Raw genomic sequence first — 13274 nt, 5'->3', positions numbered from 1 at the left:
CGTGTCCAGCTGTCCCCAGGCCTGGGGGGTAGCCCAGCTCCAGGGATTGCTCAGATTTATTCCTTCTTGCCCAGTTTTATTCAGTGCCATCAGGAGCTGGAGCGAGTCCTGGTGCGGGCACAGCTGAGCTGGCAGTGCCCAGAGCGAGCTCCCAAAGCCCGGTTCGATTGCTGAGGAGCTCACCAGGAGCTGTGCTGCTTTGGGAAGTGAAAGTGCTGCCGGCTCTGGAGACTCCGAGGTGGCTGAGACACAGGGCTGAGGGTCACCAGAGACACAGATAGCACGGGACCCGCGGAATTTCAGCACCCTCACATCGCCCCTGCTCCGGGCTGAGCCAGGGGGGCTGCCAGAGGCAGAGCACTCCCTGGCAAGTGTTTTCCAGGGCGTCATTGCCCAGCTGGGTGCACAGGGCCAGCTCAGCTGCACCCCCGGGGGATGCTGAACCCGCTCCATCCGTGCAGTTCTCCGGCAGGACACAGGGTGGAAACCTCAGCCCACGGGAAAGCCGCTCCCAGCCCGGCTCTTCCCAGCGCTCTGCCCCTTCCCGGGGCTGCCTGCGCTCCGCCTGGTCCCGGACAGGGATCCGGACAGGGATCCGGACGTGCTGTCAGGGCAGGGAGCTCTGAACAGCGAGGAGAGGGCTCCAGCGTCCGCTGAGCGCCGCCCGGAGCCGGGGCTGAGCCAAGGGCTGGGAATGCCGGCAGCCCCAGATGAGGGCAGATCAGACTCATCTGCCGAAAGTGGGACAGCTCTGGAGCCCTCCCAGCCCTGAACTGGCCAGAAAACCTCCGACACCTCAACAGATTGGGTCATGTAAAGTTATATTGTCTCCTCCTCCATGGGAGGTGGAAGGGGAAGGTCTGGTGTCAGATCTGCCCGCAGCGAGGGCTCTGCCCCAGTTTCATTTCCCAAGGGCTGCAGAAGAGTCTGTCAGGATCCTCTGAATGCGCACTGAGAAATGAAAAACACAAGTTGTGGGGAAAACCAGAGACAAGAAGGTTCCCTTTTCAGTGACGCTGCTTCCCCTTCCCTCCGAGGGACGGGCGGTGGGGGAGGCTGCAGAGCTGCTCTGCCGGGGCTGGGACGCCCCATTCCTCTGGGAACTCAGGGAGAGGCAAGCAACGGGCTCACCTGGAGCCTGGGCAGCCCCAGCAGCACACAGCAGCCTCGGGGGCTGTGTAAGGACAGGGTCAGCCGTCCCAAAGCTGCTGGAAACCCTCGCTCTGGGCGCCAGCGGCAGCACCCCAGGGAGATGTGCTGGCTGCAGTCTGCAGAGCTTGGTCTGAGTGCAGAGCTGGTGACTTTATGGCGTTTTTGGGGGGCTGAAATGCTCGATTCCCAGTGTGGGGCTGGGTTGGAGCTGCTGTTTCAGGGAGTGTGTCTGGGTGTGGAGCAGAGAGGAATGGGAACGAGGCTGTGATGAACTGAACTTCAGTGTAAGGTGAACTTCGGTGTCCAAGGCCAGTTTGGGTGGCACTTGGAGCACCTTGTCCAGTTAAAGGTGTCCCTTCACCTGCCGGTGGTTTGGGACAAGATCACCTTTAATGTCCTTTCCAACCCAACCCATTCTTTGACTCTGGGGTCAAAGACAACTTCAGAGAACCCAGAGGTCTAAATGAGCTCATCAGAGCACAGCCTCAGCTTCCTCCTCCTGCTGGGGCTGGTCAGCACCTCCAGGGGCAGAAACTGGGATGTGCCAGAGCTGCCGGTGCTCCATGGCCTGCTCTGGCTGGAGCTCCAACAGCTTGGCATCATCGTGGGTGTCACCACTGCCACACTCAGTGCTACCTCTCCTCGTGGGTGGGAGACACTGGGGATGCCATTCCTGTTCTCTGTGTGACCCCAAAAGCCACCTGGGATCACTTCCCGCTGCCTGCTGTCACCCTGGTGTGGCACAGGCATCCCCAGGATCCCCTGAACTCAGACCAGCCACAAGGAGGAACAGAGCTCCCTGCTCCAGGGAGCTCCCAGGAACACGCTGCTGTCGACATCCCTTGGAGGTGGCCCTGCTCCAGAGCCCTTTCCCCGAGCTGGCTGTGTCAGCCTGGTGGCCCCACGCGCTGTTTGTCACCGCTGCAGCCCTGGCACGGCCCCTCCCTGCCCTCCCCCGCTTCCTTCCGCCGCCGCGAGCCCCCCCAGCCCATGTTTGGTAACTTCCTCGGCTGCCCCGGGCCCCCAGGAGCAAAACAAGGAGCTCCAGTGCCTGGGGTGGGGAGGGAAGGGGCAGGAGGGGACGCACGGCAGCCCCAGCAGCCAGAGGAGTTTGGCCTCTGCAGCTTTGGCCCTTCACTCACCTCCCAGTTCCTCCAGTTCAGGGATCTGCCTGAGAAGCTGGGTCTGAAATGAGGAGGTGGGAATGGGCAGGAGGGGTGGCACAGGTCAGATTGGCATCCCAGGCTGGCATCCAGTGAGGAGCTCCGGCCGAGAGGAGCTGTGACACAAAGCTCTGCCTGAGCACTCGGCTGTTTCCCAGGTCAGCGCCTTGGGGCCGGTGGCACCACGGCATCGCCACCTGACCTTCCCTGCCCCGCTATTTTTGCTGCCTCAGGATTTCTTCTGAACTGCTGGTGGCCGCTCAGCTGGCCGAGGCTGAGCCCATGTCCCTCCACGGGGGTTTCACCTGGCGCAGGTGACGCAGGCACCCGGGGCTCTCGTCCCGCGTGCTTTGCACAGCGGGCGTTTGTCTCCGTGGGCCACCAATGAAAGGGGATTTTGGCTCTGACTGGCTTTGCTTTTTTTACAATTCACTGGAATTTCACTGCCGAACCCACAGCTATTTTGGCCCCCGAGCAGGTTTCGACTCTCGGAGCAGCAGTGGCAGCGGTCACTCTCTTTGACAAACCGAAATCCGCAGAGGAACCCGCCCAGATTCGTGCCCTCGGCGCCGGCCGGGCGGGATCCGGCCACGAGCACCGAGCGCAGCAGGGGCAGGGGACAGGTGTGGGGCCAGAAACCAGGCTGGGACGGGCCTGGAGCAGCCACGAGGGCAGCAGGAAAAGGCCATTCCCAGGTGCCACCAGAGCAGCACGTCCCCAGCCTGCTGTCACCAGCCTGGCACTGGCACTGGCATGCAGGGGCTGAGGGTGTGCCCTGCAAAGGTGAGGCACGGGGCAGTGCAGGGAGGGGAGGAAAACTTCACACACAGGAGGGAGGAACGGAGAGAGGGAGGGAGAAATGGAGAGGTGGATGGGTGGAGGGATGATGGATGATGGATGGATGATGGATGGATAGATGGATGGATGATGGATGATGGATGGATGGATGGATGGATGGATGGATGGATGATGGATGGATGGATGGATGATGGATGGATGGATGGATGGATGGATGGATGGATGATGGATGGATGGATGGATGGATGGATGATGGATGGATGGATGGATGATGGATGGATGGATGAAGGATGGATGATGGATGGATGGATGGATGGATGGATGATGGATGGATGGATGATGGATGGATGGATGGATGGATGATGGATGGATGGATGGATGGATGGATGATGGATGGATGATGGATGGATGATGGAGGGATGGATGGATGGATGGATGGATGGATGGATGGATGGATGAAGGATGGATGGAGGGATGGATGGATGATGGATGGATGGATGGATGATGGATGGATGGATGGATGGATGATGGATGGATGGATGATGGATGGATGGATGGATGGATGGATGGATGATGGATGGATGGATGGATGGATGATGGATGGATGGATGGATGGATGGATGGATGGATGGATGGATGATGGATGGATGATGGAGGGATGATGGATGGATGGATGATGGATGGATGATGGAGGGATGGATGGATGGATGGATGGATGGATGGATGGATGGATGGAAAGAAGGAGAGATTGATGGAGGGAAGGACAGATGGATGAACAGCAGGATGGTGGATGAACGCACGGATGGATGAGGGGCAGAATGGCAGGAGCAAGGGATAGAAGGAGGGGTGGGTGAATGGAAGAGTGAAGGGTGGAAGGGAAAGTGGTGGTGGTGCCACGACAGATGGGTCCATGGATGGATGGACGAGGGGATCCATGGATGACTGGCTGGGTGCTGGCAGCGAGGCAGGAACAGAGGGATGGCTGGATGGAGAGAGAGAGGGAAGGACGGAGGGCTGGGTGGGCGGAGGAAGCAGGGGGCGGGGTGCAGGTGCCGGGGCACGGCCGGGGCGGGGCGGGCCGCGCACATGTGCGGGGCGGACCCGCCGCCAGCCCCGCCCGCCCCGGTGCCGCCGGTGCCGCCCGGCGCGGAGCGGAGCCCGGCGAGAGCCCGGCGGGGCCGGCCGAGGATGGGCACGGAGCCCCGGCGGCAGCCGCCCCGCAGGTGGGAGAGCCGGGGGAAGCGGGACCGGGACGGGGGGACCGTGCACGCACCGAGCCCGGGGTGTCCCTGTGACCGGGACGGGGGGACAGGGCACGCACCGAGCCCGGGGTGTCCCTGTGACCGGGACGGGGGGACAGGGCACGCACCGAGCCCGGGGTGACTGAGACGGGTGGCTCCGTACACCCGTGCACGTGGAGGAAGAGCTCCCTCGTGTTCGCGGGGTGTCCGTGGAAGCCGCGGGTTGGGGCGTTGGTGCACTGGGCACCGCCGTGCCCGGAGGGGGCAGTGCCGTGTGCGGGGCTCGCTGTCAATGGGGTAACAGGAGGGGGACAGAAACCGGTGGCATGCGGGGGTCGCGTGTAGCTGGGGGCTTCCTCTTAAACCCCCCAGCGGGGTGTCACTGCCCGGGGTGGGGGCTTCTCTTGCACCCTTGGAAGGGGCTCCCCACCCCGCGTCTCCCTTGGGTGCCCTTGCAGCCCGTGGCCGGCCGTGCCCGGCCAGGAGGAGCCGGTGTCACCCCGCGGGTGGGGACGGCCCGCCTGTTGTGACTCATTTCGGGACTCTGTGTTTGTTTTCCTCCGCGTGGCCCCACGGAGCTGCTGCTCGGGGCCAGGTGCGGGGCCCTGCCCGCCCCAGGGGACCACCGTGCCGTGGCGGGGTCCCCGGGAAATGCCGGGGGCTCTCCGGTCCCCGCCCGGAGTTTTGGCAGGGCCGCTGGCAGTGACTCACCCCGGCCGCTGCAACAGGAGCCCTTCCCTGAAGGGAGCCAAAGGTCACAAGTCGCCTGTCGCTCCCTCGGCCGGGTCTGCGCAGCCCGAGGGGCTGAGGTGCAGCCCCAGGGAAGGCTCTGCTTTGGCAACAGGATGTGGTTTGGGATGTGACAAGCTCAGCAGCGTCACCCCTCCCGCACCGGGAGCTGGAGCCGCGCCAGCCCCGAGCTGTGCCCGCGCTGTCTCTTGCAGCAGCCCGCGCTGGTTGTTGTGCCCGCCGAGGAGCATCTTCCATCGGGTGCTCCTGTGGCCTCCCAGTGTCACCAGTGCCACCCTGAGTGCCCGGCCCGGCCTTCCCCGCAGGATATCGAGCTGCTTTGGAGGTGTGAGCCCGGAGGGAGAAAAAGGCTCTGCTGACTCAAATCACTAACGAAAGCGGGAGAAAAGAGCTTTCAGCCCTTTGTTTTCGTGTTTGTGACAGCCTGGCTGCTGTCACCGGCGCCGTTAGCTTTGCTGAGGGCTGGTTCCGGGCACTGCTGCTCCCGGGGCAGCGAAACTGCTCAGGCAGCTGCAGGCTGGTGCTGCTGCTGCTGCTTGCCCTGATGCTGAACAGCTGCAATTTGTTTTGTTTTCCCATTTAGGTCAGTTTTCTAAATCTCGGTCCGCTGCAAACTCCAGGGATTATGCAGGATGTCAAGGCTTTACTTTTCCTGGCTGTCAGAAAGGTCTGTTGCTTTGGTGTTTGGTTTTTTTTCTCTTGTTCAAAGCACAAACTCGGATGGGGTTGTGAAGTGTTTCCGAAACCTGGTTGCAAAGTGGTTTGGAGCTCTGGGTGCTGCTCAGATTAGAGCTCTAGGACAGCAAGGTGAGAAGATAAGGAGCCAGAGCCCGGCTGTGGTGGTGGCAGTGGTTCTGGCCCTCGGGCTGTGTGAGGCCGGAGGGCTCGGGCGATGCTTTCCGAAGGAAGCAGCTGGGCAGAGCCAGGTGTGCTGCGGCGGGAGATGGGATGTGAGCTCAGTGCTCTGCTTTCCCTGGCCCTGTGTGGCCACCCCTGTCCTGCTCCCGCAGTTCTGCAGCCTGCTCGGGGCAGAGGAAAGGGCACGAGACATGCCGGAGGTGCTTCTTCAGAGGGAGAAAGTGGAGTTCTGCTGTGCCTTGGTTGGGTGAGGGGCAGCCCCACACCTCTGGGCTGCAGGACCGTGCCGCTGGCTTCTCCCTCCTCCCCTTGGCGATCAGGGCATCCAGCTGGGACAGAAACCAACCAAAAGTGGCCCCGAGTGCCTTCTTGCTGAATGTGAAAATGAAGATGTGGGTTTCGTACCGAGAAAGAAGAACTGAGAGCAGTGGGAAGTGCTGGCAGAGAGGAGCAGCGGCTGCTCCAGCAGGATGAGCTGCTCTGGCAGGGCGAGCTGCCCGTGCTGCAGCAGCCCCGGGGCTGAGGGATGCCAGCACCGGTGCTCTGCCTCTGCTGGGGACCAGGAGCAGCCCAGCGAGGCATGGGGACCCTGCCACGCTGCAGCTCACCCTGGAGTAGTTTCAACTTCTCTTTCCTGGCTGCCCAGTTTTGCATTATTATTCTGCAAGGGGAAAATTGTGCCTGAGGGTGTCAGGGGAAAGTGCTCAGGTGAGTGCCCCAGGTGCCTTTGAGCAGTGAGAGGCTCCTTTTGTGTCTGAGCTCCGCTCCCAGCAGCGATTTGAACTTCCAGGCGAGAGGATGGGGAGGGAGGATGAGGTTTATATGGAAACTCTGCCCCCAACTCCCTGGGCATTGCACTGCTGCCTGGCAGGTCTGCCCGCATTGCAGCTCTGTGCTTTGCTGCTTCGGGCTGGAAATGTCACTGCCCACGGGAGCTGTGGGTGCAATCCCGGCTCTGCAGCTGCAGCTCTTTCCCTCCTCTCTCCTTTGCTCCACTTCCCTCGGAGGCTCAGGACTCCCCATCCTTGTCCCGTCTCTCGTGCCCGGTGTGAGGACAGGGCCCCACCCATCCAAAGCCATCACCGGCGGCTCCAGGCGACATCTGCGACCCACCCAGGGCTGCGCCCCCCGGGGTTGGGTCAGGGCTCTTTGGGGATGCGGTCCAGGGATATTCCGGAGGACCCGGAGAGCATCTCCCCGTGCCGCAGCCCGGAGGGGCGGCCAGGACCTGTCACCGGTCCCTGCTGGCACCGAGCCCGTCCGCGGCCTCCTGCGGGGGAGCCCGGGGAGCGGCCGCAGCTCCCGAGCGCCTTTCCCAGCACGGAGACCAAACCCCGCCGTCCCCGTCCTTCTGATCCGTCTTTGGCCGCCAATTAGCACGACGTGAGAACTTGTCTCCCTGCTGACGCGCCCGTGTGACTCCTCGGATGCTTTAATTGCGGTGTTTTCGGCGGCCGGGTGCAATGAAATGGTAATTGTTGTGATTGTGCGCCGGGCGGGAACTGAGAGATGCAGCTCTTTGGCGGAGCCTAATTAGGAAATAGGGACACTGTTGGGAATGGCTCTGCGATGTGATTTTCCTAATGAAAGCCGCTGAATAGGCAGCCTTGTAATGAAGAACAGCCTCGCAAGGGCACTGCCAATTGCTCTTCTCTAGTGTTAATTTTGTATTTCCTCCCCATTGTTTCTAATACCCTCTTGGAAAAGCTTGAAGATAAAATGCTTTATTTCCTTGCGCCTCGTATCCTGTTTGGCAAGCGGCGATTGGAGCATGTGCATCTGGAATACATGAGAGGCCAGGCAGGAGCTCCTTCAGACTTCTTCATCTCTGATTTCAAGCTCTGCCACTGGAAAAAAAAAAATAAAAATACAGCAACTTCAGGCTGCGGCTGACGGGCTCCCGGCGGCTGGCGCAGCGGGAAGGCCCGGCCGGGATGGCAGATGTGCGGCTGGACGGGAGCTGGGGCCGGGCAGCCGCAGCAGAGCGATGCTCCGGGAGCTTGGGGGGGTTTGGAGCCCGGGGCTGGGCTGGTTTCACTTCGGCTGTGTTGAACCTGCAGCGCCTGAGAGCTCGCCCAGATTCAGTCTCTGGCTTGCTAAAGCCGAGCCTGGAGGCCGGACCTGCCGGGGCAGCTGCGGCTCAGCGCTCCCACCTGGGCTGCTCCTTCCCGGAACGGGGCTGGGACCCTCGGGGTGCCCCGGGGCTGCCTCCCCACCTGTGCCCGCCGGGGCAAAGGACCGCGCGTGGTTTCAGCGGCAGATGTGAGCGTGGTTTCAGCGGCAGATGTGAGCGTGAGCCGCTGGCCGAGTGAGAAGGGGAATGGGAAAGTGCTCCCCGGCTGCGTGGGGCGCTGCCGCGGCGCTGTGACAACCCTCGGTGACAATTGTCAGTGACTCCGGGTGCCGCAGGGCCTCTGTTTGTATTTGTAAGAGAGATGGGACTGGGCCTTGGCTTCTCCTCAAATGCTGTTTCATTGCTCGAAATCCCCACAGTGCTTGGGCTGGGAGCAGCTTGGGTGCTCCAAAACCGCTGCTGGCGCTTGTTTTGGGGCGGGTTGAAGCCGAAGCGAGCAGAGCTGGCACGAGCAGCCCATGTGAGGGGGTGCCAGGGGATGCAGGACACGGGCACCGTCCCCGGTCACGGCTCTCGTGGCTGCTGCGTCTGAGCAGGAAGGGCTCGGCTCAGCCCGATCTTGTGACTGCCCCGTGCAGCTGCCGGGGGAGGGAATTTGCCGTGATCGTGCCCTGTGCTGGAGGGTTTCTGTGGCCGCCCCCGGTGTTCTCGCTCCCGCGTTTGCCGGTTCCAGGGCTGTGTGGACGGGGCACGGCTGCTGCGTGCACGCTTTGGGAAAGGTGCCGTTGCTCTGGGCCTGCAGAAGTGTTTTTCATCCCTTCCACAAAGGCCTATTCTTTGTTGTCTCAAATTAGGATGAAACGCTTCCCCTTTCAGCTGCGTCCCCCATCGCTGTGTGTCTATTTAAGCCCTCAGCCCAGAGGCTTCTCGGCAAACAAGCTCCCATCCTTTCAGGTGGCATTTCCCTTTTCTCATTGTTTCTGGCCGTCTGTGCATGTGAAACTCCGCCAATGTTTCTTCATTCTCGGTGTCTTTGTGTTGATAAAGCTCCTAAACGGGTACACACGAGTGTGCAGCTGCCCGGGGGAGTCACAGCATCTCTCAGGTGTGGGGGCTTTGCAGTGGGAATGAGGGAATTCCAGCCTGGGAGACATCCCTGCTGCTCCTCATCCAGCTGTGGGGATCCTGCCTGAGGCCTCCCTGGATCAATTAGCTGAGTTGCAATCAAAGCCAACAAGGTTAATGTTCCCCGGGGGCTGCTCATTAACTGGGAATTGTCCCCAGGCTGATCTGGTCTCCATGCCAGGGAGGCTGTTCCCTTCGGGAACTCCGGGGTGTGGAGGAATGGTTGCAAACCCACTTTTATGGCCCAGAGCCTGGGAACTCCATGGCCCTGAGCTGCCAGATCCCGGTGCTGGGTTTAGAAGTGATGGGGGATACTGAGCATTAAATGCTGTCCCACCTGCTCCAGGTGAGAGTGAAACAATTTTCCACCTGCTCCAGGTGAGAGTTAAGTGCTGTCCCACCTGCTCCAGGTGGGCTCCAAGCAGGGCACCACCATGAGGGTGGTGCTTTAGGCTGAAGGGGGCAGCCTTTGGAAGTGGGGTGTTCACAGTCACTGTGAGCTCAGCTCCAGGAGCAGGGCTGGGATGGAGGAACCCTTTTTCTGCCCCTTTTGGGAGAAAAGCCCCTGTGCTAGGAAGCTCCAGCCCGTCCTGGGAGGACCTGGGGGCTGGAAGTTCCTGTGCTGAACTCCCTGCTCCTGTGGTGGGTGCCAGGGGGGATTTGGGAGCTTGCTCTGAGGTCAGGGCTGTGCCAGCCTGGCTGGGTTGCTCTTGGTGTCGCTTGTGGCTGTGGCAGCACCTTTAGACCCAGGTCTGAGCTGGGGAGAGGGGACAGAGAGTCATGGGCGGGTTCTTCACGTGGAGAAGGGGACCCCTCTTGCCTTGTGTTCTCCATGGATTTTTGGGCTGCAGGGCTGTAGCTGTGGCTGTACAAGGCCAGCCCAAAGGATGGTCCAGCTCGGGGCCCTGCCCTCGGGCACGGACAGCCCAGGGGCTCGGAGCTGGCTCACTGTGGTGGGACTGCCCCGACGTCCCCAGTGCCAGCACCTTCCCTTTGTGCTGCTGTCCCCCTTCACCTCTGCAGGTCCGGGACACCTGAGACACGGGAATGGCCTCCAGGGCCGAGCCTGCAGCTTCCCAGAGGAGAGCAGGGGCTTTGGGAAGGGCTCAGGCTCTGGGCTCCTCGTCCTCCCTCACAAGGAGCCGTGGATGCTGCCGTGGCTGTTTGAGGGCGCTCAGGGGGTGAAGCCCGCTGGGCCTGGCCGCAGGGGGATGGGTGCCCCCTCTCCTCGGGCTGTCCCCCCTTTGGAGACAGGATTCCTTCCCCTGGCTGCGATGGGGACGCTGTGGCTGTACCGCTCCAGGCGGGGCTCACGCCCTCCTGTCGGATTTGTGAGTTCCAGCCCCGCTTGCCCTTGGCCTCAGGGTGATGGGGACAGCAACGTCCCTGCCATCCTCTGTCCTTTGTGGTGCTGCAGCCAGCGGTGCTGGGAGTAATCTGAAGGGTTTGGGCAACCAAGCCAGGGACTGAAAAGGCTCCTGGGTTCCCAGCAGGGCCTCCACAATGGCAGGAAGCAACTTCTAAAGCTTCCTTTGGATACACAGGGCCTTGGGGGAAAGATTTACTTGCTTGTTTATGCTGGAAGTTAATCTGTTTAGTGGGTTTGGCATTAGAGCTCACAAAAAGCCCTCAGAAATGGTCACGCTGCTTGTTTGTAGGGTTTGTCTCTCACTTACTTTGTTTCACAGCTGGAGGAGTTAAGCAGAGACAGAGCCAATTGAAATCTCACGTGAAAACTTGTTTTTCCAAATAGCCAGAAGGAATTAGGGTCAGCTGACCCCTCCTGCATCATGAGGGAGCTGCAAGGGGAAGGCAGTGGGGCAGGGATTGGGGTCCCCTCTGGGAGGGACCCCTGTGCCACCTGGGGTGGGCCCTGACCCCGTTCAGGCTGGGAGATGTTTGTTCTATAGAAAAAACCCACCCGACCAAGGCTGCTCCCCTCCCCTGAGCCAGGGCTGCAGAGTAAGGAGCCACAGGACATTTGGGGGGGACAGGAGTCCTGGGAAGGGCTGGGAGAGGCACAGGCAGGGCTGGGTCGGGGGAGCACAGAACGGTGAGGAGCAGCTCTCCTGGTATGGCAGTGCTGGTGCTTCCCTCGTGTCCCGAACGTGGCACTGCCACCCACGCGTGACCCTGCACAGGGAAAAGGGATTTTCCCAGGGACCACGGCCAGAAAAGGCCCTTGCAGGGGCAGCTGCTGCAGGGAACGTGGGACACGGGGCTGTACTGGGCACCCTCCTGATCCCAACGCTTCCTTGGAGCTGCCAGGGGCTGGCGGGAGGAGCTCAGCACCTGCTCTGCGTGGCCGTGGAGCCAGTGCCAGGTGTCCCACAGGCTTTTGGGAGGGTCTCCTGCTGAGCCTGCAAACACCCGGGGTTTTACCACCCCTGCCCCAGGAGAGTGGCCACAGGCCCCTCCAGCAGGGATGTGCCCCTGTGTCCTGTCCCTGGCAGTGTCGGGAGGAGTCACTGGCCACTGCTGTGCCCTCCGGGTCCTTCTCAGCAGGAACAGCTCGGGCTGCTGCTGCACCTTGGCAAACACTTTTTTTCCCCCTCTCTAAATGATGCACTTGCTGAATTTTTGGATTTTCCCCATGTCTCTCCTGTGACGCACAGGAACTCCTGTGCTGATCTTCCACCTTCCCTAGAGAGGAGCCCCGGGGCTTCCATCCCACCCTGCTGGTGACACCCAGCTCCTGTCAGGCTGTGACCACACCACGGCCATCCCCAGCCTCAATCCCCCTGGGATTTCACCTGGAGCCAGGAACTGCCTGCGGTGTTGGGTGAAACTTCAACCTCCACTGTGGTGACAATGACTGGTAGAAGCTAAAATTAACTCTTGCATCATGTGGCCAGGGGTTTTCAGAATTGCTGCCAGGAACAAGAGCATTTCCTCTCTGAAAACCGAGCTATAAAACTGGGCAGCTCTTACTCACATCAGATCCGTGTCATTTCTGTTGGCCTTGGGGTTTTTGAGGAGGAAAACAGAGGCTGCTCTTACCCTGGCCAAACTCCCAGAGCCCAGTGGGTGGGCAGGGGTGGGGTGGGGTTGGTGATGTCCTGGGTGGCCTCTGCCCCCCCATCCCAGGCTGGCTGTTGGAGGCAATGACTCCCGTCCCTGGACAGACCCAGAGTCCCCACAGAGCTCCACAGCAGAGCAGAGAGCTGATGGGGTGCCCCAAAGTCACTGCATGATTATTGGTTTTCCCTCTTGCTTGGACTCCATCGCTTTCTGGGGCTCAGGATGATAATCCTGAAGTTTCTGGCCTTCCTGGTGTTGTAAGGAAGAGGACACCAGGAGTGCTGGCTGCTGTGCCTCCTGGGTTGTTGGCTGGGCAGAAGTTCCCAAAGATTTCAGGCTGGACAGGGCCCCTGCCAACCCAAACCACGCCGTGAATAAACTCCTCAGGGAGCACAGTGCACCTGGCCATGCACAGCCAGCTCTGGACACTTTAATTCAGCTGAATCCCCGTCAAGATCAATGTTCTGTAGGGCAGCAATGGCAGTTTCCTTCTTTAGCTGGTGGTGAGCGTGGACTTCAATCCCCCAGTGGTTTCTCCCTCTCTGAGCAGCTGTGCTCTGGGGAGTTTTTGGAGGGGAACTGGGTTTTCCTGCTGAATGCTCCTCTGCAAGCCCTGAGGACTTGGTCCATCTGAGAAGGTTCAGTTTCCCCCGTTGTCCAGGGGGGATGGAGGCCCTTAGAGGTGGCAGATTTTGTGTGCCGTTCCCTCAGTAACTCCCAGGTGTGGATTCTGGGTGCTGTGTTCTGACCTCGTGGCTGTTGGGATGCTCTCCCTGCTCATTAACGCACTGTAATTGCCTGCTCATTAACGCACTGTAATTCCAGTGCTCATGGACAGTCCCTCTGAAAATACCTCGGGTGCCTCTCTGCTGAGGAGCTACAGAGGGAACTTGTAAATAGTGAATGTGTAAAGGCCTGAGCCACTCCTAGGTGTGCTGGAGAAAGCTTCTGCTCATGGGGCTCATGGGGCTTAGCCCCCCTGGGGAAGGGATGCAGGAGACCTTTCCCTCTAAATGGGGATGGAATTTCCGTCGTCGTGGCAGCAGAAATCCAGGCTTTGACGGCTGCAAGGACAGGAGTGACGACGGAGGC

General features: G+C 60.7%; 1 protein-coding gene across 1 annotated transcript in view; it reads left to right on the top strand.

The window, feature by feature from the left end:
• The first annotated feature begins 4255 nt into the window (after positions 1-4255).
• The window catches only part of PIK3R5 (phosphoinositide-3-kinase regulatory subunit 5), a 41051-nt gene continuing 32032 nt past the window's right edge, over positions 4256-13274 (top strand). Inside the window, exon 1 of the mRNA XM_053995036.1 lies at positions 4256-4336. The gene's annotated coding sequence lies outside the window, so the exon portion shown is untranslated. The remainder of the gene's footprint in view (positions 4337-13274) is intronic.

The sequence above is a fragment of the Vidua macroura genome, chromosome 19 (genome assembly GCF_024509145.1).
Source record: "Vidua macroura isolate BioBank_ID:100142 chromosome 19, ASM2450914v1, whole genome shotgun sequence".
In the NCBI taxonomy this organism is placed as follows: Eukaryota; Metazoa; Chordata; class Aves; order Passeriformes; family Viduidae; genus Vidua; species Vidua macroura.
This window is presented reverse-complemented; position numbering and strand designations above follow the sequence as displayed.